The sequence below is a fragment of the Lithobates pipiens genome, unplaced genomic scaffold, assembly GCF_037356315.1.
Source record: "Lithobates pipiens isolate NorthernLeopardFrog02 unplaced genomic scaffold, aLitPip1_a1.2 Scaffold_19, whole genome shotgun sequence".
NCBI classification, from domain to species: Eukaryota; Metazoa; Chordata; class Amphibia; order Anura; family Ranidae; genus Lithobates; species Lithobates pipiens.
In genome coordinates this window covers 521,124,608-521,150,303 of record NW_027507764.1, presented here as the reverse complement: position 1 = coordinate 521,150,303, position 25,696 = coordinate 521,124,608, and the positions used below count along the sequence as shown (strand labels likewise).

The 25,696-nt window shown below is 48.2% G+C and overlaps 8 pseudogenes; all 8 read left to right on the top strand.

The window, feature by feature from the left end:
• The first annotated feature begins 4,485 nt into the window (after positions 1–4,485).
• LOC143999360 (5S ribosomal RNA) lies at positions 4,486–4,604 on the top strand (annotated as a pseudogene).
• A 12,802-nt stretch (positions 4,605–17,406) lies between these two features.
• On the top strand, positions 17,407–17,525 carry LOC143998463 (5S ribosomal RNA; annotated as a pseudogene).
• A 924-nt stretch (positions 17,526–18,449) lies between these two features.
• On the top strand, positions 18,450–18,568 carry LOC143998655 (5S ribosomal RNA; annotated as a pseudogene).
• A 99-nt stretch (positions 18,569–18,667) lies between these two features.
• LOC143999054 (5S ribosomal RNA) lies at positions 18,668–18,786 on the top strand (annotated as a pseudogene).
• Positions 18,787–18,946: 160 nt separating this feature from the next.
• Positions 18,947–19,065, top strand: LOC144000029 (5S ribosomal RNA; annotated as a pseudogene).
• Positions 19,066–20,234: 1,169 nt separating this feature from the next.
• Positions 20,235–20,353, top strand: LOC143998679 (5S ribosomal RNA; annotated as a pseudogene).
• A 321-nt stretch (positions 20,354–20,674) lies between these two features.
• LOC143999003 (5S ribosomal RNA) lies at positions 20,675–20,793 on the top strand (annotated as a pseudogene).
• Positions 20,794–20,893: 100 nt separating this feature from the next.
• LOC143999349 (5S ribosomal RNA) lies at positions 20,894–21,012 on the top strand (annotated as a pseudogene).
• Positions 21,013–25,696: the final 4,684 nt, after the last annotated feature.

Below are 25,696 nucleotides of genomic sequence, written 5' to 3'. Positions count from 1 at the left end.
GTAAATCGTTCCATTAATTTTGTTACGCACGAAGACGGCTTACACTGACATTTCTCCGTTTCCACTGGTTATCCGCATAATGTATCAGTAACCCTGAAAATTAATAGTGATAGACAGTTTACAATAGGATGTATGCTTGATGTGAATGTAAAATAGTTGCATTATGTGTTATTAATGTAATCAAACTTTATTGCTATCCTTTGCTACTGCAACCACTTTCTCGCATTTTGCTGCTTTTAAAAAATGTGTTGCCAGTGTTATGTGTTACAAATGGTTATCAGTGTGACAGTTGAAGTAATATACAAAATAGAGTCAGAAAGAGAATCCTATTGCATAGGGGTAGAGAGATGGTTGCATTATTCTTAATGTGCCGGCTTTAAAAGGTTTACATTACTCATAATATGTGCAGCATGTCTGGTAGCAAATGGATGGTTTTGTGAACATTTTGCATTACCGTACAATTAGCGGTAGACCTCATCGAAGTGAATAGATTTAACTGGTTTTGAGATAGTACTCTCTATTTCTAATAATAAATAAAGCAAAATAAGTCAGGATGGTGTGTCGTCAGTGGTGATATCAAAGTGACAGTTGATGTGGAGAATTACAAATATGCAAAATAGAGCAAAAGAGTGCAAAGTTTATTTTGTTAAGTCATTGACTGATAAGTAATTTTTTAAGTTATTGGCCGTTATTGTTTTGGCAGTACATGGTTTATTTTGATGTATGATAGTTTTATTGCATGCTTGATGTGGGTGATTAAAATCGTGTAGTCTATATTTAGCATAAGAATGAAAAGGCATAACATGGCAATGAGACAAACTTCATTAGAGATGCGAACTAGATGAAATGATGAAATGTGTCTGTATATCCAAGATTGTCTATTGTTATCACTTAGCCTACCCTCTAAATTCACTAGCCTCTCTATATACACGAGCATGTTTTCTGTTTCTGTATACATTACTCTGTCTTCTTTACACCCTGGCCTGTCTTCTATATACACTCTGTTATACACTAGTTTCTCTGTATACACTAGCCGGTCTTCTGCATACAAAAGCCTGTCTTCGGTATACACTAGCCTATTTTCTGAATACACTAGCCCGTCTTCTGTATGCCCTAGCCTGTCTTCTGTATACATTAGTCTCTCTGTATAAACTAGCATCTCTCTATACCCCAAACTGTCCTCTGTAAACACTTGTCTCTCTTTATAGCCTGTCTAGCCTTTCATCTGTACACACTAGCTTCTCTGTATACACTAAACAGGCTTCTATATAAAATAGCTTCACTGTATGCACTAGCCTCTCTGTATAATCTAGCCTTTATTCTGTATTCACTAGCCTTTCTTCTGTATGCTGTAGTCTTCTATATATACTAGCTTCTCTGTACACCCTTGCATCTCTATAAACACTGTGTAAACTAGCCAGTCTTATTTACACACTCGCCGACTGTATACACTAGACTCTCTGAATACCTAGCCTATGTTCTGAATACACTAGCCCGTCTTCTGTCTTCTGTATGCCCTCTCTGTATAAACTAGCATCTCTCTATACCCCAAACTGTCCTCTGTAAACACTTGTCTCTCTTTATAGCCTTTCTAGCCTTTCTTCTGTACACACTAGCTTCTCTGTATACACTAAACAGGCTTCTATATAAAATAGCTTCTCTGTATAATCTAGCCTCTCTTTATACCCTAGATAGTGTTCTGCATACACTAGCCTCTCCGTAGAAGCCAGCCTTTATTCTGTATTCACTAGCCTTTCTTCTGTATGCTGTAGTCTTCTATATATACTAGCTTCTCTGTACACCCTTGCATCTCTGTAAACCCTGTGTAAACTAGCCAGTCTTATGTATACACTCGCCGACTGTATACACCAGACTCTCTGAATACACTAAACCCTCTGTATACTACATCCTGTCTTCTGTATACACTAGACTGTAAAAATTAGCTAGAATACACCAGCCTGTCTTCTGTACCCACTAGACTCTCTGTATAAACTACCCAGTCTTCTGTATACACTATCAGCTTTGATGTATACCCAAGAATATCTTCTGTATATGCACTGTCCTTTCTGTATACACTCGACTCTCTCTTTACACTAATCTCTCTATATACACTAACATCTTTGTATATACTAGCCTCTCTTTAAACTAGCCTCTCTGTGTACCCCAGCCTCACTGTTTACTCTAGCATCTCTGTATACTCAAGCCTATCTGCATGAACGAGTCTGTATTCTGTATCACTAGCGTTTCTTCTGTATGCTGTAGTCTTCTTTATATACCAGCTGCTCTGTACACCCTTGCATCTCTGTAAACACTGTGTAAACTAGCCAGTCTTATTTATACACTCGCCGACTGTATACACTAGACTCTCTGAATACCTAGCCTATGTTCTGAATACACTAGCCCGTCTTCTGTCTTCTGTATGCCCTCTCTGTATAAACTAGCATCTTTCTATACCCCAAACTGTCCTCTGTAAACACTTGTCTCTCTTTATAGCCTGTTTAGCCTTTCTTCTGTACACACTAGCTTCTCTGTATACACTAACCAGGCTTCTATATAAAATAGCTTCACTGTATGCACTAGCCTCTCTGTATAATCTACCCTCTCTTTATACCCTAGAGAGTGTTCTGCATACACTAGCCTCTCCGTAGAAGCCAGCCTTTATTCTGTATTCACTAGCCTTTCTTCTGTATGCTGTAGTTTTCTATATATACTAGCTTCTCTGTACACCCTTGCATCTCTATACACCAGACTCTCTGAATACACTAAACCCTCTGTATACCACAGCCTGTCTTCTGTTTACACTAGACTTTAAAAACTGGCTAGAATACACCAGCCTGTCTTCTGTATCCACTAGAGTCTCTGTATACACTACCCAGGCTTCTGTATACACTGTCAGCTTGGATGTATACCCAAGCCTGTCTTCTGTATACACTAGTCTCTCTATATGCACTGTCCTATCTGTATACACTCGACTCTCTCTATACACCAACATCTTTGTATATACTAGCCTCTCTTTAAACTAGCCTCTCTGTGTACCCCAGCCTCACTGTTTACTCTAGCATCTCTGTATACTCAAGCCTATCTGCATACACGAGTCTGTATTCTGTATACACTAGCCTCTCTTTAAACTAGCCTCTCTGTATACCCCAGAATAACTGTATACTATAGCCTCTCTGTATACACTAGCATTTCTGTACACATCACCCTATCTGTATTCACTAGCCTCTCTGTATACCCCAGCCTGCCTCTCTCTATACACTAGCTTTTCTTCTGAATATAATAGTCTCAGTCTCTCTCTATAACCAAGCCTGTTTTCTCTATACATTAGCATGTGTCCTGTATACACTAGCCTGTCTTCTTTATTCTCTAGCCTACCTTCTGTATACCTTAGCCTCTCTGTATAAACTAGCCTTCCTTCTATATACACTGCCATTTATGAGGTAAACAAAGAGTCTAGTGTACATAAACGACAGGCTAGAGTATAAAGAGAGGATAGGGTATACAGAAGAAAGCCTAGTGTATACAGAACACAAGCTAGTACCCTGAGCCTGGGTGAGAGAGGATGAGGAGCATTAGGAGGGCTTGGTCTTTCACATCCGACCAAGCCATGATGTGGCTCAACACGTCCAGCTGCCGAAAATAAGGACAAGCGTGGGAGGCACACAACACCCACTGTAACAGTGCTAGGTTCCTGCATTACAGAAACAGAACACCAGCAATAAGGGGTATCTTCAGGTGTATACTGTGCAGGAGGCACACAACACCCACTCTAACTTCTGCACTGCCGATGCCTGTATTGCAAAAATTGAACACCAGTAATAAAGGGTAGCTTCAGGTGTGTACTGTGCAGGAGGCACATAACACCCACTGTAACAGTGCTAGGTTCCCAAGCAGTAAAGACACTGTCCCTGCCTATCGTCCTCTTTCCCTGACCGCCGCAACACACTATACAAGGCCGCCGCGCTGGCTGCCTTATATAGTGTGGGGTGTGTACTAAACCCCCTTGAGCTATAATTGGCCACAGGAATACTGCCTGTGGTCAATTGTGGCTCTCCTCTCAGAGGATGTCACATCTGTTCTTATTATATAGAACTTATTATGCTCCTCGTAAACTTTTTCAATTTGGCCGAACGGCCGGACGCAAGTTGCCCCCGGTGCGGGAACATGGGGGGAGACATGATGCACATGTTTTGGAGATGCCCGAAGTTGATCTGCTACTGGACGGAGGTGACAGGAACCATTGATCGGGTGTTTGGAACCTCCACCAGGATGGAGGCGAAGTATTGTCTCCTGGGATTAGTTGAAGGAGTTGGAAACCCGGGAAGCAGCCAGATGGCAGTTCTGAGATGCCTATTTCAGGCAAGTAAACTGATTGCCCAACCCTGCTTAGCCTCCAATGTTGGCATTGACTTGGTTTTTTTAGCTTGTTTCCCAAGATCACCATGTTGGCGTTTGTCAAGATGGTTGAGAGTGCCCAAAGAGATCGCCTATGGCCCCATCCCCTTGAAAGTGCCCGATCTTGTCTGATCTCGGAGGTTAAGCATTGTCGGGCCTGAATAGTAACTGGATGGAAGACCGACTGGGAATACCAGGTGCCGTATGCTTATTTCTTGATCATACATCACGGGACACAGGATCATTACATAATGAGTTATATAGGCACCTCTGTTGATGGGACACTGGTTAACCCCCAATTAAGGAGAATTCCTTCCCTATATAACCCCTCCCATATGGGAGGCACCTCATTTTTCCCTTTGCCAGTGGTGGTTTGTCACATAAAACATGTGCTATGAAGAAAGTTCTGTGCAGGTCCCTGCGGGGGCCTAAGGGCTACAACAAACCGGATCCATATCTCGGGCCGATATTTTGACTCCCAAGAGGATATGGTACCCGGGCCTCATCATCTGAAGAAACGAGGTTTTGCCTGTAAGTCCTCTCCTATTGGAAGACTGGGCTCTGGGAAAACCAGACTTACTGTACTATTTACATAGTGGCACGAAAGTTTCTGGCAGAGTCTTTTACAAGGTCCAGGTAGGAGGTTCTTCTGAGAAGGAACCCCAAAAAAAACCTGAAGGTTGGCACAACTCTGCCCGCCGTGATGGGTGAAGGCTGGAATCTGTCTGTTTTCAGCAATTCCTGCGGCGAGGACAGGTAAGGGAAGTTAATCCTGTATAAATTATATTATGGATTTCTTCATTGAGTAGTTGTATGTCTTACTTGGTTTCCACCACTAGGGGGAGTAAGAGCAGCCTGATGCATACTTACATGCCTTTCAGATACACACGCTCAGTGAAGCCTGGTTCTCCCAGATGACTCATGTCTCCACTGCAATCTCAGCCACAATGAAGGTAATACGTAGTCTGGGGGTCCCAGACAGCTCCGATGGCAATTCCCTTCCCCCCTGGATACCGGCAGTCCTCGTGCACGCACACCAAGCACGCTTCCGTGCTAATGGAGGAGGCGGGAGTGTGTTTGCGAGCCGCGTCGTTCGGTGTGCACGGCGCTGTACTGCGCAGTTTTACAGCCCAGAGCGTCAGGGGGCTGTAAGTGGAGACACAGGAGCTGTGGGCAGTAAGCATCCCAAGGGATTGGATCCAGGCAAATCTAAGACAAACCTACTCAGCATCAGGTTGTGCAGTTTAAGCATATGTATTTATTGTGAGACTTTAAGCACAACAGTGATTGCACTTTGTACTAGTACCTCTGCTTTGTAGCTTAGGACTATGTCTCCTTGTAAGAGGGTCTCAGGGGGAGATAACAAGGACACTGGTAAGTCACCGCCTAGGTCTAGGGGTTCTAAAAATGCCTGTAGGTTACCATCCCCCCCCTGCAAGACTGGAGTCAGCCTCACAGGATGAGTCAGTGCCCCTGTCAGGATTTGCAGCCTCTCCTGATATTTCAGCCCCGGTATACATCACTGAGGACTCCCTTAGGGCTACATTGGAAGGTTTTGAAGGGAGAATCATGAATTTTATTTCAGCTTCCCTGAAAGAAAGCAGGAAAAGGGGTAGATCTCCTCCCTCTGCTGAGATTCCTCTTTCAGATGACACTTCTGACAATGAGGAGAGATCCCTATCTTGGGACAGGTATCTTGAGCAGTCGGATGAATCAGAGGAAGAGGAGAGAGTCCCCTCCTCCCAGGCGCTCAGAAAACAGGTGCAGTATTATACTGAATTGGTGCGTACCACATTCAGAATGCCTGCTGCTGAGATCGCTACGTCCTCTGTTTCTTCCCTGGGAGTCAGGAAAATCCCACAACCTGCCTTTTCCTTTCCAATTAATCCCTTAATGGATAAATTGTTGTATGAGGATTGGGGACATCCCGATAAACTGTTTGCTCCTCCTAAAAGGTTTTCTATGCTTTATCCTCTGGAGGAAAGTTTCACCAAGAAATGGGGGGTCCCATCTGTCGATGCGGCTGTTTCTTGCGTGAATAGAAATCTGACCTGTCCTTTGGATAATGCTCAGGTATTTAAAGATCCAACTGATAAGAAGCTGGAAACATTATTAAAAGCCTCCTTTTGGGGGGGCGTGTCCTGACCATGGAGGAGTGAGGAAGTGCTTCACCTCAGCTCCGCTCCATCGCCGCACATATCAGCTGCCCTCAGCGGGGAAATCCGATCCACATCACCGGGCTCAATGTCCCAACGATCCCGGCAGTCTTCCCGACCGCCGCAGGGTAACAAGAAGCGGCAGGGACAGCTGGATCAGTTCTTCCCGGGCCCCCACAGACAGGGCCGCGATGGACCCAATATCGACCGGGAAACTTCAGAAAGCTGGGAAATCCTCACAGCCTGCTACAGCGACGCCTTCCCAGTCGACCGGACCGTCTCCCCTGGCTTCTCCGGTGCCCTCCCCAGGATCGGTAAGCGATTCGGCCCCCCCTGCATCCCCCGGGTCCCTGGATGGCCGCTCAGAGGTCTCAGACCTCATGGGAGATGACACAATACGCCGCCATATTATGTCTCTCCCCACCAGAGAGGACCTAGAAAAGTTCACTAGCAGAGTGGAGAAGGCTTTCACCGCTGATATTGCCCAGCTTAAAGCTGATACTACACATCTGGGTCACAGAGTGGAGGCCCTGGAGGAAAAACTAGAGGAGACTCTCCCCGCTATTGCTCTGCTGCAATCTAGGTGCCAAACACAAGACCATCAGCTTGAGGTACTGCTGGGGCAATTGGATGATGTTGAAAACCGCAGCAGGAGGGCCAATATCAGGATCAGGGGGCTCCCGGAGGCTACTGGACCCAGGGATATTGTCCCCACTCTGACTGATATCTTTAGGGACATATTGGGACTCCCAGCCACTGCTCCTATTGAAATAGACCGAGCCCACAGAGCACTGCGCCCCCCGTCTCAAGACGCTGACAATCCCAGGGATATAATCTGTAAACTTCACAAATATACTATCAAGGACCGGATTATGAAAAAAGTGCGGGGTAAGCCCTTTTATGATTTTGATGGTGCTCGACTGACTTTCTATCAGGATCTCTCGCGGCGCACCCTCATGCGGCGGAGAGCCCTTCGCCCGCTCCTTTCTGTGCTCCAGGCTGCAGGACTGTCCTACCGCTGGGGCTTCCCCTTCTCTCTGCATGTGCTTAAGGATGGCAGGCAGGTGACCCTGTGCACAAAAGACGATCTTCCACATTTTCTATCCTCTCTGGGGCTGAATCCCGTGGACTTTCTGGATTGGAGAGGACCCCCGAGCGACTTGCTTGTCCCCCCCCCTTCCTCACAGATGGTCTACAGTCACACGCAAGCATCGACGGAGGGACAGACATAGTTCAACCCGCAACTCTTCAGTGGTTCCTTCTACCACCCGAGACTGATACCGAGCCTGGGCTGTGTGATAGACGGCTGATTGCGGACTTTTTCTACTATGATTGCTGGTGTCTGGGCCTCCCCCCACTGGAATTGTAAATGGGATGTTTTGACCCTGTACCCCCCCCCGGGTGTTCCAGGGACCTGGATGTGCCCTATGCGGCCGAAGACTGTGGCTGCCGTGGCCGCAAGAATTTTTGGTGACTTCTCTCCAGCCCTTGTTACTGTTTGACTATCAGATTAGGCCTACAGGGCGGAGAATGTTTACATTCCCAATGTTGGAAGGTGGTCTGCCACGGCGCCCCCTTTTTCTTCCCTTTGCGGGGCACCAGGGGTGGGGGGAGGGGGGTTTTTAATGTGTTTTGGTTTCTGTTTTTATTTCCCCCTTTTCTTTTGCCATCGTAGCTACCTCCGTGACCCCCCCCCCTCCGCGGTCTGCAGTTTGCTGTGCGGCTACCGTGGCGGGGGGGCCTCTGCCAGGGATCGGCCAGACTCCACGTCCCCGAATGCAATCAGCCCACACTGGGCTTCACCCCTTTTTTCCTCCTCTTTTATTTTTTACTTTTGTTGCTTTTTTGGATCGGTTTTTCTCCCGAATTGAGGCTATTCTGCTCTCAGATGTGGTGGGCGGGGCGGGGACCTTCCTTTTCCCCCTTGTTTTGGTTTACGTTCCCCACATAGGCCATCCATCCATGGGTTTAGTTCCCTGTTGGGACTTTAGGAGGGGGCTAGGAGCCCCCCCGGATAGTGGGGTGGGTCCCATCTCCCCCCAAACTGCTGCATTGTCTAATTTTGATGTAGCTGTTTTGTTTTTATGTTGTTGGTATTTTTGTACTATTTTTTTGTGTTTTTTATCTCCCTATCTCTCCCCTTTTCTTCTCCCTCTTTTTTCACTCCCCCCTTTTCCTAGGAGCCTGCTGTTGCTGCGGTCCTTACACCAGGCGGGTTGGGACGCTTGCCCAGTCCTCCACCCTCCAACTCTCCCATGTCTACACTCCAGGTAATTTCCTACAATTTACGGGGTCTCTGCTCTCCGGGGAAGAGGAACAAATTGTGGTGGGAACTTAAAAAGTTGAAGGCCCAAGTGGTCTTCCTGCAGGAAACACATTTCACCAGCCATTCCCTACCCAGGTTGCCCACCCATATGTTTAATCAGTGGTTTCACAGTACATCTCCTAAGGCCAAGTCCAGAGGGACTGCCATAGCGTTCCATAAGACGTGCCCTTTTCAGCCAGTGGATAGCAAAATTGACCCTCAGGGCCGATTTGTTTTCCTAAAGGGCACCTTCCTGGACGCTACCCTTGACCTATTGACAGACTTTAAAGCCGGGTATTTAATTTTAGGCGGGGACTTTAATGTCTGCCCGGACCATCTGCTCGACACTTCGAGCACCCGACCCTCACACTCCCATGCCTTTTTCAAACACTTTCGCAAATCACTGCAGGCACACCTTTTACTTGATATCTGGAGGATTTTGCATCCCTCGGGACGAGACTTTAGCTATTACTCGTCCGTCCATGACGTATAACCATGCATAGACCATGTCTATGTTGACCGTCCCACGCTTGAGCTTCTGTAGACGGCATCCATTGGCAGCATCACCCTTTCGGACCATGCACCGGTTGGCGTGACCATTCAATTACCATCTGGTCCCCACAGGGCCTGGACGTGGAGACTGAACGAAAATCTCTTGGATGACTCTGCTGCGGTTGCCAAGGTGTCGGAGACCATCTCCCACTATTTTAGGGAAAACGCCTCGGATGAGATAAGTGCGGGTGTGCTTTGGGAGGGGCACAAAGCCGTGATTAGAGGGGAACTGATATCATTGGGTTCCCAAATCAAGAAAGCACGTCAAGAGGATTTCAACAGGGTTCTGGCCGCCTTACAGGCGGCAGAACTCTCCCATAAGCAGGGGGGGAGCCCAGAGGCTAAGCAGAAGCTTTTTGAATTGCGTGACCTGTTTTTACGTTTATTAGATCGCCACACGTGTAGGCAGGCCAGGCATCTTTCACACAGGTACTATGAACATGGAAACAAATGCGGCCGTATGCTGGCCAGGGCCCTTCGCAAGAAACATGCTCAAGCTTATGTACAGAAGCTCCGTTCCCCCTCGGGTGCCGTTTGGGTCCAATCCAACAAGATTGCCTCGGGGTTCCAGGAATTTTACGCCCAACTTTATAACCTTTCCCCGGCCTCGCCCGCACACGCTCAGCCTCCCAAGTCTGCTGCCATTCAAGAATTTTTAGCGTCGGCGAGAGTCCCTACACTTACGGCGGAACAATGCGTCGACTTGGAGCGGCCGATTTCGCCGGAGGAAATTGTGCTAACGGTGAAATCCCTGCCCAAGGGCAAGAGCCCGGGATCGGATGGTTTTTCGGGTTCCTACTATAAGATCTTCCTGCCCCTCTTAACGCCACATATGTGCACCTACTTTAATTCCATCGCGGAGGGGAAGCCTATCCCAACCGAAGCACTGTTGGCACACATTACGGTGCTGCCAAAAGAGGGCAAAGATCCTACCGTCCCCCAGAGCTATCGACCGATTTCCCTTCTTAACGTCGATATTAAGATTCTAGCAAAAGTCCTGGCAAACAGACTTTGGAGTCTTATGCCCCAAATTATTCACCCAGACCAAGCAGGGTTTATTCGTGGCAGGGAGGCGAGAGATAACTCCATCAGGGCAATCCAACTCATTCATTGGGCACGTAACAGTCCTGATCCTAAACCTTGTATCGTCCTTTCGACGGACGCCGAAAAGGCGTTTGACCGCGTCGACTGGGGGTACTTATGGGTGGTACTGGAGGCTCAGGGGTTGGGGACGCATATGATGTCCTCGATTATGGCCTTGTACTCCACTCCGTGTGCACAGGTGAAGGTGAATGGGGTGCTTTCCTCCCGGTTCCCGATTGGAAACGGCACGAGACAGGGGTGTCCACTGTCTCCTCTCCTTTTTGCCTTGGTACTGGAACCACTGCTCTGCAGGGTGAGGGCGAACGCAGACATTAGAGGCCTGAAGGTTGGGATGACGGAGCACAAACTGTCGGCGTATGCGGACGATGTGCTCCTTTATCTCTCTGAACCCCTGATCTCGTTGCCGGTTCTGTTGAAGGAGCTGAGGACTTTTGGTGAGTTATCCAATTTCAAGATAAACCTTTCCAAATCGGAGATTTTGCCTATTCACCTCGCCCCGCCTCAAGCGGACCACCTGCAATTAGCATTCCCCTTTACCTGGGCCACGTCTTCTATTAAATACCTGGGCATCCAGTTGACCAACTGCTTTGATGCCTTATATGCCGCTAAATTCCCCCCCTTATTACATGCGATCAAGGCGGATTTGTTGCAGTGGACCAAAACCGCTTTTACGTGGTTCGGCCGCATTAATATTATTAAAATGAATATCCTGCCCCGAGTATTATTCTTTTTACAAATGATACCCATCTCCCTCCCTAAACTGTTTTTTACCCAATTGAATAGCATTCTGTCGACATTTGTGTGGAACACAAAGAAACCTAGAATAGCCATGGCCTTGCTGAAACGCTCGAAGCTGACGGGGGGTCTGGGGGTTCCGGATATCCAGAGGTACCACAGGGCTATTGTTCTACAGAGGATACTTAATTGGAAATTTCATACTAAGTCAAAAGTGTGGGTCTCTCTGTAAAAATGGCTAGCTGGGAGAGATTTGGCTTATGCGCCCTGGTTGTCCCCGGAATATAGGGGGTTATCGGTGGATGTCTCCCCGCTCACTGTACAGTCTCTTTTGATTTGGGACAAACTGAACAAGACGCTGGGCCTATCCCCCCCTGTTTCTCCGCTTGCCCTGCTGGGAGGGTTCCTATGGTTCCCGCCAGGGGAGCGGAGGGCCTTTTTTGTCCCCTGGGCAGCTGACGGGAATGCCAGTTGTGGACAGTTTCTCAGCGGTGGCCAAATGGTCAGCTATGAATCCCTGCAGACCGGGCATGCGCAGACAGCTATGAATTTTTGGCGATACAGGCAATTGCACCACTTTTTTGAAGCCCATGGCCACTTAATCAGGGACGAAGCGCTCCTTACACCATTTGAGCGTTTTTATGTAGCAGATGAACCCACTCCCCACCTGATCTCCGAATTATATCACTTGCTGGGCTGTGTTACCGAGGTCGCTAGACCGACATACATACGGGTCTGGGAGAGGGAGCTACAACTTGACTTTTCCGCGGCCCAACTGTCCCACCTCTACAAACTCACGTACGCTAGCTCCATGGAGTCCAAAACCCAAGAAACTAATTTTAAAGTACTGTCTCGCTGGTACAGAGTGCCGGCAGACTTAGCACGTATCTACCCTTCGGTATCGGACCGGTGCTGGAGGGAATGTGGCCAATTGGGCACCCTCCTTCATATTTGGTGGGATTGCCCACGAATCAAGCCATTCTGGGAGGACATCCGATCCCGCATAGAGGCAGTTTTGCATCTTGATGTGCCACTGTCTCCGGCCAACTATCTTTTGCACATTCCTCCGATCCCGATTGGTAGATACAAAAAAAGCCCTCTGCCGCATCTGTTGAACGCGGCCAGACGTCTTATACCGATTTACTGGAAACAAACTAGGACTCCCACAGTGGAGGACTGGGTCAAAAAAGTGAATGACATCAGAGAAGCGGAATATTGGGTGGCAACCTGTAGGGGTACACGGGCTAAGTGTGACAGCATATGGCAATCATGGACAGTCTACATGTCCGAAACTATATACGCTACCTCCAGTCTGGACTTGGCTCTACTGGAGCTAGCGGAACCCTCTTTGAGATCCCGCACACACAATGATGTTCCCACCTAGTGGCTGTTTTTCACCTTCTTGCCCCATGGACGGAGAGACGACTTTGCTGCTGAGACTCGCCTGGTGCTGGACCGCTGCACTTCGCAGGGATGTCAAGTAGGCTCCACCCTCCTCCCTTACCCTATCCCCCAATCCCCTCTCTACCCCTTCTTGCCTCTCTCTCACCCTTCCTACTGTTCTTTTTTACCTTCTTTCTCTGTATTCCACACTATAAGATGTTGCCTTTTATTGACCTACGTGGTATTGAGCTGTGGTGGTGCGTTAGGCTTCCTGTGGGCTGGCTGGCCCTGCGGCCACTTTGTTTGGCTGACGGGGGGAATCCCTCTGTCCGGAGGGGTCCATGCTGGGACGTCCCTCCTGGGGGGGGGGTTGCTGTGGGCCTGTCCTACCCCCGGGGGACGCTCGGGAGAGGTTGCTGGAGGTGATTGTGCCCCCCTCTCCTGGGCGGCCCCTGGGGGTGGTCCCATGCCTCCCCGGCCTTTTGTATGACGGGAGGTGGGGGACTGGGCTCCGGCCCGTCCTCTCCTTTCCGCTCAGAGGCACCTTGGAGCGGGGCCCTAGCCCACGGAGGCCGGACTTGATGTGTATGAGCTAGAAGACACTCCAGACGTTCATCTCCACCCGTTTGCCTAATTCATGTGTCTGGTTTGAGCCGCCAACTCTTGGCCACTGGGTCAGTTTTTATGGGTGTCACAGTTTATTTGTTCTTTGTTTGGTCCTGACACACCTGTCTAATGTATACTTAAGTGTGTTTCAATGTCAAAATATCTCAAAATAAAGATTTTACAAAAAAAAAAAAAAGCCTCCTTTTCCATGACTGGCACTGTAGTGCAACTTACAGTCGCAGCTGTGGGGTTGTGTCAGTTCCTCAAGGAACAGGTTAAGCAGATGCTTGGCCTCCTTCCCAGTGAGGAAGTGGAGAATTATGCAGAAATACCTCAAATTCTGTGTTTCCTGATTGATGCGATTTCGGATTCTGTCCAACAAGCATCTCGTTTGTCTCTCCTGTTGGTACACATGCGAAGGGCCCTATGGCTAAAGAATTGGGCAAGCTGAGCTATCATGCAAGAAGCATTTGATTGGGTTCCCGTTTAAAGGGGAACGTTTGTTTGTAGAAGAATTAGACAAATTCGTCCAAAAAATTTCAGGGGGTAAATCTACTCTCCTTCCAGTCAAAAGGAGCAAACGTCCATCATTTAGGCGTTCTCTCTCTCCTGGAGCATCAAGCTCTAAGCAGTGGTGACGGCCTTCTCAACCCCCCTCTACAGGAAAGGCTCAAGGCCGGGCCCAGGGGCAGAAGAAATCCTGAGGGCGAAAGCCTGCCAAGCAGAGCCCGAAAGCTTCCTTGTGAAGGAGCGCCCCCGCTCGGCCAAGTGGGGGGAAGGCTCTTGCAGTTTGCAGAAGCCTGGCGGGAAGAGATCCGGGATGAGTGGGTGGTCTCTTCGGTATCTCTGGGCTACAAGCTGGAGTTTCAGGAGATTCCACCTTCTCGCTTTCTAAGGTCAAGGATCCCCAGAGACCCAGTAAAGCAAAGACCGCTATTTCTGGCCTTAGATCACTTACTATCCCAGGGGGTGATAGTAGAAGTGGACCCAAAAGAACAGGGTTCAGGGTTTTACTCGAATCTCTTCACCGTTCCAAAGCCAAATGGAAGTGTCAGACCTATCCTGGATCTGAAGGATCTGAACCGTTTTTTACGCATCCGGTCCTTCTGAATACAGTCAATTCGCACTGTGGTCTCCTCCCTGCAAGGGGGAGAGTTTATGGCATCAATAGACATCAAGGATGCATATCTCCATGTGCCAATTTTTCCCGCACACCAAAAGAATCTAAGGTTTGCGGTAGAGCGGCGCCATTTTCAATTTGTGGCCTTGCCGTTCGGGCTAGCTACGGCCCCTCGAGTCTTCACAAAGATTCTGGACCCTCTCTTGGCAAACCTAAGAGCTCAGGGTATAGCCGTCATGGCTTATCTAGACGATTTGCTTCTCATAGAGAAAACAGTAGCGCTCCTGAACCACAGTGTTACCAGAACGCTAGAACAGCTGGAACGCCTAGGTTGGATTATAAACCTAGAAAAGTCGTCCCTACAGCCTGCTACCAGGTTGGAATACCTGGGTATGGTTATCGACACTGCTCAGGGCAAGGTGTTTCTACCAAGGCCAAAAGCCTTGGCCATTGGGGATCTGGTGCGTCTAATTCTGGGCAGAAGATCTTCCCCCATTCGGTTGTGCATGAGACTCTTTGGGAAAATGGTCGCCTCCTTCGAGGCCGTTCCATTCGCCCAGTTCCACTCAAGGCCTCTGCAAAGATTCATCCTTGCGGCTTGGAACAGGAAGCCCCAGTCCTTGGATCTTCCTATGCGTCTATCCCCAGGGACACGCAAGAGTCTCGTCTAACGAGTCTAAGAGTCTCGTTACAAACCGAGAATTTGTTGAAAGGCAAAACTTTTCTTCCTCTTCCATGGAAGATTATTATGACAAATGGCAGCCTGACAGGCTGGGGAGCAGTGTTGGAGGAGACGTGCTCGCAGTGGAAATGGTCTGCGATCGAGAAGCTATTGCCCATAAATGTCTTGGAGATCCGGGCAGTTTATATGGCTCTCATAAACTGGTCTTTCAGACCTGTTCGGGTTCAGTCCGACAATGCCACAGCAGTGGCCTATATCAATCACCAGGGCAGTACCAGAAGTCTGGTTGCGCAAAAAGAGGTGAATCGTATACTTGTCTGGGCAGAAAGGCATGTTCCATGCCTTTCTGCAGTCTTCATTCCAGGAGTGGAAAATTGGCAGACAGATTTTCTGCGCCGCCAGCAGTTGTGCCTAGGAGAATGGGCTCTGCACCCCGACGTGTTTTGGAACATATGTCGCAGGTGGGGTACTCCAGACGTAGATCTGTTTGCGTCCAGGTTCAACAGAAAACTGGACAAATTCGTGTCAAGGACAAGAGATACACTCGCTCAGGGGTCGGATGCTCTGACAGTTCCCTGGGATCAGTACAATTTGATTTATGCCTTCCCCCCGTGCCCGCTTCTGTCGCGGTTCCTGGGAAGAGTCTAGAGGGAAACAAAGTCGCTTCTTTTGGTAGCCCCGGCTTGGCCCAGGCGACCGTGGTACGCAGAGATCATGAAGTTGGCAGTAGGCAGGCCGTGGATCCTCCCTCTCCGGCCAGATCTGCTCTCACAGGGTCCAATTTACCATGCTGCTTTACACAGTCTGAATTTGACGGTTTGGCTGCTGAGACCCACATTCTGAGAGACCGTGGGCTTTCGGGGCCAGTCCTTTCTACTCTGGTCAATGCCAGAAAGCCGGCCTCCAGGCTTATTTACTACAAAATCTGGAGGGCATATGTTTCCTGTTGTGAACTCAGGGAATGTCATCCTAGAAAGTATGTCATTAGCAGGATCTTGGCCTTCCTCCAGTCAGGCCTAGAAATGAATTTGGCCATAAGCACTATCAAGGTGCATATTTCGGCCTTGTCAGTGTTTTTTCAGAAACCACTTGCATCACATTCCCTGGTGCGGGCTTTCATCCAGGGGGCTATGCGGATAAGGCCGCCAGTCAAACCTCCGGTATGCCCATGGGATCTGAATTTGGTTCTCTCAGCTTTGCAGGGGCAACCTTTTGAACCTTTGCATCAGGCTTCGTTAGTTCTTTTGACTAAAAAATTGGTTTTCTTGGTAGCCATATCCACGGCTAGAAGAGTGTCAGAACTAGCAGCTCTCTCCAGTAAAGAACCGTATCTAATTATTCATAAGGACCTGGTGGTAATGCGTCCCAACAGGTCCTTTCTGCCTAAGGTGGTTTCAGGATTCCATTTGAATCAAGATGTAAGCCTACCATCCTTTTTTCTGGACCCACAGTCTGCAGAAGAAGAATCTTTGCACACTTTGGATGTGGTAAGGGCAATCAGTATTTATCTTCAGGCAACTGCACAGATAAGGAAAACTGATTGCTTATTTATTTTGCCGGAAGGCCCTAGGAAGGGTCAGGTGGCATCAAAATCCACTCTCTCATGGTGGATTAGACAGATTATTTCTCAGGCCTATAGTGTTAAAGGGAAGATCCCTCCTTTTCAAGTAAAAGCGCACTCAACTAGGGCTGTAAGTGCTTCTTGGGCAGTGCATCACCAGGCCTCCCTGGCTCAGATCTGTAAGGCTGCAACTTGGTCATCAGTCCACATATTCACCAGATTCTATCAGGTGGATGTCAGAGGGCAAGAGGATATCGCCTTTGGGCGCAGTGTACTGCAGGCTGCAGTTTAGGTCCTCCGGTCCTTGGCGGTCTATATATTATGATCTGTGTCTCCCTCCCCTCAATCTGAGCATTGCTTTGGGACATCCCACTATGTAATGAAGCTCCTGTGTCCCCTGATGTATGATCAAGAAAATAGGATTTTTATACACAGCTTACCTGTAAAATCCTTTTCTTGAGAGTACATCACGGGACACAGGGCTCCCACCCCTCTTGGGTTTTACGTGGTTTCCTATTGCTTTGCTACAAAACTGAGGTGCCTCCCATATGGGAGGGGTAATATAGGGGAGGAATTCTCCTTAATTGGGGGTTAACCAGTGTCCAATCACCAGAGGTGCCTATATAACCCACTATGTAATGAAGCTCCTGTGTCCGGTGATGTACTCTCAAGAAAAGGATTTTACAGGTAAGCTGTATATAAAAATTCTATTTTTTATGTTGTTGGCGTTGACCTGTTTTTTTTCACTTGTTTCCCAAGATGACCATCTTGGCGTTTGTCAAGAGGGTGAGAGTGCCCAAAGAAAGTGCCTACGGCCAAATCACCCTGAAAGTGCCCGATCTTGTCTGATCTCGGAGGTTAAGCATTCTCGGGCCTGATTAGTAACTGGATGGGAGACCGACTGGGAATACCAGGTGCCGTAGGCTTCTTTTTATGCTGTTGGCGTTGACATTTTTTTTTTTTTCCGCTTCTTTCCCAAGGTGACCATCTTGGCATTTGTCAAGAGGGCTGAGAGAGCCCGAAGAAATCTCCTACGGCCACATCACCCTGAAAGCGCCCGATCTCATCTGATCTCGGAGGCTAAGCAGGGTCCGGTCTGGATAGTACCTAATTACAGGTGCCGTAGGAATCTTTTTATATTGTTGGCTTTGACCTGTTTTTTTTTCGCTTGTTTCCCAAGGTGACCATTTTAGCATCTGTCAAGAGTTTTGAGTATGTCCCGAAGCATTCGCCTAAGGCCACATCACCCTGAAAGCGCCCGATCTCAGAGGCTAAGCAGGGTCAGGGTCAGGGTCAGATGGGAGACCGCCAGGGTCTATGTTGTTGGCGTTGACCTGTTTTTTTTTCACTTTTTTCCCAAGATGACCATCTTGGCATTTGTCAAGAGGGTTGAGAGTGTCTGAATAGAACACCTATGGCCACATCACCCTGAAAGCGCACAATCTCATCTGATCTCAGAGGCCTAGCAGTGTACGGCCTGGTTAATACCTGTATGGGAGACCATCTGTGAATACCAGGTGCCGTAGGCTTCTTTTTATGTTGTTGGTGTTGACCTGTTTATTTTCGCTTGTTTCCCAAGGTGACCATCTTGGCTTTTAAAAAGAGGGTCGAGAGTGCCTAAAGAGATCACCTACGGCCCCATCACCCTGAAAACACCCGATCTTGTCTGATCTCGGAGGCTAAGCCGTGTTGGGCCTGGTTAATACCAGGATAGGAGAACGTCTGGGAATAACAGGTGCCGTATGCTTCTTTTTATGTTATTGACCTTGACCTGTTTTTTTTTTTTCACTTGTTTCCCAAGGTGACCATCTTGGCATTTGTCAAGAGGGTTGAGAGTGCCCGAAGAGATCACCTACGGCCCCATCACCCTGAAAGCGTCCAATCTCGTCTGATCTCGGAGGCTAAACAGTGTCAGGCCTGGTTAGTACCTGGATGGGAGACCGCCTGGGAATACCAGGTGCCATAGGCTTCTTTTTATGTTGTTGGCTTTGACCTGTTTTTTTCGCTTGTTTCTGAAGGCGACCATCTTGGCGTTTGTCAAGAGGGTTGGGCGTGTCTTGAAGAGAATGCTTACGGCCACATCACCCTGAAAGCACCCGATCTCGTCTGATTTCAGAGGCTAAGCAGTGTCAGGCCTGGTTAGTACCTGGATGGGAGACTGCCTGGGAAGACCAGGTGCCATAGAAGGATCTGGCCTGGTTAGTGTCTTGATTGGGAGATCGCCTGGGAATACCGGATGCCGTAGACTTCTTTTTATGTTGTTGGCTTTGACCTGTTTTTTTTAGCTTTTTTCCCAAGGTGAGCATCTTGGCCTTTGTCAAGAGGCTTCAGAGTGCCCAAAGAGAGTGCCTACGGCCAAATCACCCTGAGAGAGCCCAATCTCATCTGATCTTGGAGGCTAAGCAGCGATGGGCCTGGTTAGTACCTGGACGGGAGACAGCCTGGGAATACCAGGTGCCGTAGGCTTCTCATTATGTTGTCGGCGTTGACCTGTGTTTTTTCCCTTTTTTCCCAAGGTGACCATCTTGCCATTTGTCAAGAGGGTTGAGAGTGCACAAAGAAATTGCCTACGGCCACAACACCCTTAAAGCACCCAATCTCGTCTGGTCTCAGAGGCTAAGCAGGGTTGGGCCTGGTTTGTACCTGGATGGGAGACCGCCTGGGTTTTCCAGATGCTGCAGGCTTCTTTTTATGTTGTTGGTGTTGACCTGTTTTTTTTCGCTTGTTTCCCAAAGTGATCATCTTGGCATTTGTCAAGAGGGTAGAGAGTGCTTAAAGAGATCGCTTACAGCAGCATCACCCTGAAAGCACCCTATCTCTTCTGATCTCGGAGGCTAAGAAGGGTTGGGCCTAGTTAGTACTTGAATGGGAGATGGCCTTGGAATACCAGGTGCCGTATTCTTCTTTTCATGTTGTTGGCGTTGACCTGTTTTTTTTCGCTTGTTTCCCAGGGTGACTATCTTGGCATTTTTCAAGAGGGATGAGAGTGCCCAAAGAGATTGCCTATGGGCACATCACCCTGAAAGCACCCAATCTCCTCTGATCTCAGAGGCTAGAAAGGGTCGTGCCTTGTTAATACCTGGATGGGAGACCGCCTGGGAATACTAGGTGCTGTAGGCTTCTTTTTATGTTGTTGGCGTTGACTTGATTTTTTGTTTGCTTCCCAAGGTGACCATCTTGGCGTTTGTCAAGAGGGTTGAGCGTGCCTGAAAAAAATCTACTATGGCTGCATCACCCTAAAGGAGCCCAATCTCATTTGATCTCAGAGGCTAAGCAGGGTTGGGACCTGGTTAGTACCTGGATGGGAGACCGCCTGGGATTTCTCAATGCCATAGGCTTTTTTTTTAAGTTGTTGCTTGATTCCCAAGGTGACCATCTTGGCGTTTGTCAAGAGGGTTGAAAGTGCCTGAAGGGATTGCCTACGGGCACATCACCCTGAAAGCACCCGATCTCATTTGATGTTGGAGGCTAAGAAGTGTCAGGCCTTGTTAGTACGCGGATGGGAGACCGCCTGGGAATACCAGGTGTCGTAGGCTTCTTTTTATGTTGTTGGCGTTGACCTGTTTTTTTTAGCTTGTTTCCCAAGGTCACCATCTTGGTGTTTGTCAAGAGGGTTGAGAGTGCCTGAAGAGATTGTCTATGGCCATATCACTCTGAAAGCACCCAATCTTGTCTGATCTTGGAGGCTAAGAATAGTCAGGCCTGGTTAGTACCTGGATGGGAGACCACCTGGGAATACCAGTTATTGTAGGCTTCTTTTTATGTTGTTGGCGTTGATTCGTTTGTTTTTTTCCGCTTGTTTCCCAAGGTGACCATCTTGGCATTTGTCAAGAGGGTTGAGAGTGCCCAAAGAGATCGCTTACAGCAGCATCACCCTGAAAAAGCCCTAGCTCTTCTTATCTCTGAGGCTAAGAAGGGTTGGGCCTAGTTAGTACCTGGATGGGAGATGGCGTTGGAATACCAGGTGCCGTATTCTTCTTTTTATGTTGTTGACATTGACCTGTCTTTTTTCGCTTGTATCTCAAGGTGACTATCTTGGCATTTGTCAAGAGGGTTGAGAGTGCCCAAAGAGATTGCATATGGGCACATAACCCTGAAAGCGCCCGATCTCCTCTGATCTCAGAGGCTAAACAGGGTTGGGCCTTGCTAGTACCTGGATTGGAGACAACCTGGGAATACTAGGTGCTGTAGGCTTCTTTTTATGTTGTTGGCGTTGACTTGTTTTTGTTTTGTTTGTTTACCAAGGTGACCATCTTGGTGTTTGTCAAGAGGGTTGAGAGTGCCTGAAGAGCTTGCCTATGGCCACATAACCCTGAAAGCACCAGATCTCGTCTGATCTCAGAGACTAAACAGGGTCGGGCCTTGTTAATACCTGGATGAGAGACCACCTGGGAATACTAGGTGCTGTAGACTTCTTTTTATGTTGTTGGTGTTGACTTGTTTTTTTTTTTGTTTCTTTCCCAAGGTGACCATCTTGGCGTTTGTCAAGAGAGTTGAGAGTGCCTGAAGTTATTGGCTACGGCCACATCCCCCTGAATCTGTTCCATCTCGTCTGATCTTGGAGGCTAAGCAGGGTCGGGCCTGGTTAATGCCTGAATGGCAGACCGCCTGGGAATACCAGGTGTCGTAGGCTTCTTTTTTTTTTCAAATATAATTTTTTCTCCAAACAGGGGAAGACGGTCCCCCGAGTACATAATGCAACAGAGAAATACAGAGCAAAAAGCAGCTGAACAATACTTGATACAGGTATATTCGCAACTGTGAGTCTGCCTTCCATCAATCATAATGATTCAAGGCACGGATAAAGTACTGTACCAAGATCCAGGGTCACACAAACCCCAGGTCCCTCCGGCATAATCCATCCAGAGGGGGGGGTGGGGCCGTCATTCCCAATTTTCCACTTTTTCCAAAAGAGAGAGTGGGTGGAGGGGGTGAGAGATAGGGGAGGAAGGCAGAAAAGAGAAGGGGTGAAAGATCAGGAAAGGAGAAGAGGGGACGAGACACAATGGCAGCCACTGTCCAAGGGGCCAGTCAAGGAAAGCTCAGAGCATTAAGGTGATAGCAGGCGACATCCTTCCAGCGAGAATATAAAGGTATTCCAGATGTCCCAGGTTTGTTTAAAAAATTCTTGTTTACCTTGTGATGTGAGGATCAAGTCCTCCATTTTTTTTAATGTCCTCTATTTTCCTAAGCCAGTGAGTAATGAAAGGGGGGGAACATTTTTTCCAATAGAGAGGGATGCAGGATTTCGCCACATTTATCACATGCCGTAAAATTTATTTTTTTGTACTTCTTAATGGGAATCTGTCAATGGTGCAAGAGAAAGAATGCAGCCTCTTCCGGGATGGAGAAGTCTGTGAATTTTTGTGTTATGCATCGGATCTCTGTCCAGAAGTCCACCAAGCTGGGGCAGGACCAAAAAATGTGGATCAACGTGCCCTCTTCTTCTCCACACCTCCAGCATATGTTCGAGGAAGAGGGGAATTATTTATGCAGCTTTGATGGTGTCAAATACCACCTGGTGAGAAGTTTAAAATTTGTCTCCTGTATCTTCGTGCACAGCGAGGTTTTGAGAGCCAAAGTGATAATGCGTTGTCTCTGTGCTGGGGAAAACGAGCAATTAAGGTCCTTTTCCCAGTTGGACAGGCAGGTTAAGTGTGGGTGATCTGTTTGAGAGAGAATGTGGACCAAAGGGCCTTCGCTCCTGCATAGAGCCTCAAACTCCGTCTGAGGGCGTGCGAAAGTTTGAGTATTGGGGATGGAATGGAAAAAATGATGTTGTTGCGCCGCTCTCCAAAAAGGCATTTGGAAAAGCCCTGTCGGATCTGTTAGGGTTGAGAAAGAAGGTCATTTTCCATCAATGACGAATTTAGACGCATGGTCTAGGTTGGAATTTCTAAGTGGGTCCCCGGTTCCAAGTTCGGATGGCCACGTATAGGGAATAGGGGGGAAGTCAAAGACGTGAGTGTGTTTTGGGTAGCGATCAGGTGACTGACTTTCAATGAAGCCCCTATAGTGGGATATGACGTCAAGTCTGTGGGTAAATCCTTATAGCACCACATGGTGCTTCTTAGCGGAATTTGGGAGTGAGATTGTCCTAGTAGCACCCAGAGCTTAGAAAGTTTGTTTCCATTCCAGTCCAATACACGCCCCAGATGGGAGGCCAGGTAGTAGCATCGCAAGTCAGGGAGAACCAACCCTCCCTGTTGTTTAGACAATGTCAGCTGTGACCACTTAAGTCTGGGATTTTTGTGGGCCCAGTTAAATTGAGTGAGCAGGGATTGAGCTTGCTTAAAAAACGGGACTGGAATCTGGATCGGGAGAGCTTGGAAAAGATAGGTAAATTTAGGGAGTATGTTCATTTTAATGAGATTGCATCTCCTGAACCAGGAATGGAGGCCAGAATGCCACCCGTGAAGCAAACTGCGGATCTTAGTGACAAGGGGTGGGGGGAAGTTCAACATAAACGTACGCGCGTTGTCCTGTGGAATGTAAGTACCTAAGTACTTAAGGGCTGTATGGGTCCATTTAAATCGAAAATTGGACTACAAGTCTAGTAACGTTTGCGGGCGGACTTCGACCCCCATGGCCTCTGATTTCAAGAAGTATCCCGTATATCTGGAATTCCCGAAGGAGATTTGGCAAGGAAACTCTGGGATTCGTCAACGAGAACAGCATGTCATCTACGTAGGCAGATGTCAATAGTACCGATTTGGAGTCGCGTTATGTCTGAGTTTTGTCGAATTGTGGAGAGAAAGGGTTCCAATGACAGTGCGAATAACTGGGGCGACAGGGGGCAACCCTGTCTGGTCCCATTCCCGATGTCAAGGGGAGATGAGAGCACCCCATTCGCTTTGAGTTGAGCTGAAGGGCGTGAGTATATCTTACTTATCCATGCCAACATCCGTTCACTCAGACCTATATGGCGAAGGACCGAGAACATGAATGTCCATTTGACCCGATCAAAAGCCTTCTCGGCATCAGTACTCACGAAAAGACAAGGGGTCCCAGATGACTTTGCTTTATGGACCAGGGTAAGCACCTTAATGGTGTTGTCCCTATCTTCCCTGGTGGGAATAAAACCTAACTGGTCAATATGTATAAGGGACTGCACGTGGCGAGGATTTTAGAGAATCGTTTTAGGACCGAATTTAGGAGGGAAATGGGTCTGTAGCTCCCACATAGGCCCGGGTCTTTGCCCTCCTTAGGTATCAACGAGATGTGGGCTCTAAGGGTATGCTCAGGAAAATCCCCATTCAAGCTCAGAGTATTCAATAAATTCACCAAGCGCGGGCCGAGAATAGGGAGGAAGGTCTTATAGTATTGTGCGGTATATCCGTCAGGGCCCGGAGCCTTACCCACCTTCGGAGGTCCCACGGCCATCTGGACTTCTTCCAGTGTGATCGGGTTGGTAGACCAGAACCGGTTACATATCTGTCTATATTGTCCTGTCCGGACCCTGAATCGGGCAGGTTGTAGAGATCAGAGTAGCATTTTTCAAAGACTTTGGCTATTTGGGTTGGGGTAGAGCCCCTCTGGCCATTCTCATCTATCAACTGTTGTATGTAAGAGGCAGATTTCCACTCCTTTTACTGACCTGGCAAAGATTTTTCCGCATTTGTCCCCTGATTCCTACATCAGTTTACGACAAAACTGGAGTACTGCTTTCGCTTTATAATGGAGTAGGTCAGTAATCTGGGTACGGAGTGTCCCCAATTCAATCTCTAAGGTCCGTGAGGGGGCATGTTTATGTTTCGCTTCCACAGAGGCAAGTTCACAAAACAGATTAGCAATTTGTTCCTTCCGTGTTCGTTTGATGCGTGCCCCGTGCCTGATAAGTACCCTGCGGAGTACTGACTTGTGAGCCTCCCAAATTATCCCCGGGTCGCAGTCCTGCGTTTAGTTTTCTTGGAAATAAAGGTCCAATTCCCTGGTCACATCTGCTAAAACTTCCGGTATCTGGAGGAGGCTCTCATTAAGGTGCCAGAATAGAGTCCTAGGTGAGGGGTTCCTAGAGAGGGTGTAGGTAAGGGCTACAGGAGCGTGGTCAGACCAAGTAATATGGCCGATGGAGGAAGAGCTCACCAAGTGCAGTTGGTCATGTGGAATCAAGAAGAAGTCTATCCTCAAGTATGATTTGTGAGGGGAAGAGCAAAAAGAGTAGTCCCTTTCCCCGGAGTGTTGCAGACACCAGATATCAACTAATTGGTCATTCAGTAAGCACTTAGTAATCCGCTTTCTAGAGTAAATGAGGAGCGAGGAGCAAGAGGCAGAAGTGTCAACCGATGGCGAAAGGGGACATTAAAGTCCCCACCTAATATCAACTGGCCCTCCCGAAAGTCACATCATCTGTGCAGGGTAGTTCTGAGGAATGTGTCTTGGTGATCATTGGGAGTGTACACAGTGGCAAATGTAAAAAGGAGCTCTCCAATGTGGCCCCTAAGAAAAAGATATCGGCCCCCAGGGTCCACCAGAGAATCCTGGAGAACCGAGGGGAGCCTGCTAGAGATCAGAATGGAGATTCCCTTGGTCTTAGAGGAGGGGTTAGTAGAGTGGTAGACCTTAGCGAAGGATCTTGACCGTAGAAAGGGGAGGCTAGTATTTTTAAAATGTGTTTCTTGTATAAAGGCCACATCAGTACAGGAAGTCTTCAGTTCTCACAGGAGGATCCACCGTTTTTCAGAGGAGTTCAGTCCCTTAACGTTTAGAGAGGTGACCTTGACTGAGTCTGCCATCGCTCCTCGGGGAGGGGAAGGGGGACGTCCGAGAAAAGCAAAGAAAGTTGAACCAAGGTAGGTATTGGGTAGGTAATGGATGGAGGGAACTAAGGGGGAAAAAGGAAGGGCAAATGGAAGGAAAGGTAAGGGGAAAAAGAGGCCGGGCACCTCAACCCCAGGGGGAGAGGGAAATTAAGGGTTGTCCGCACTCAACAGTACAGGAATTGTATACTAAAACAGCACAATTATGCTATAGCGTTTACCAGATGTACACTGGGTTTAAAGCGCCGTCCTACTTGGGTTGGTGGGTAGACAGGTCGGAGAGGGAGCCCCCGGATCCCAGTCTCCCCAGTCCCGGCAGTGGTAAATGTCACGTCTGA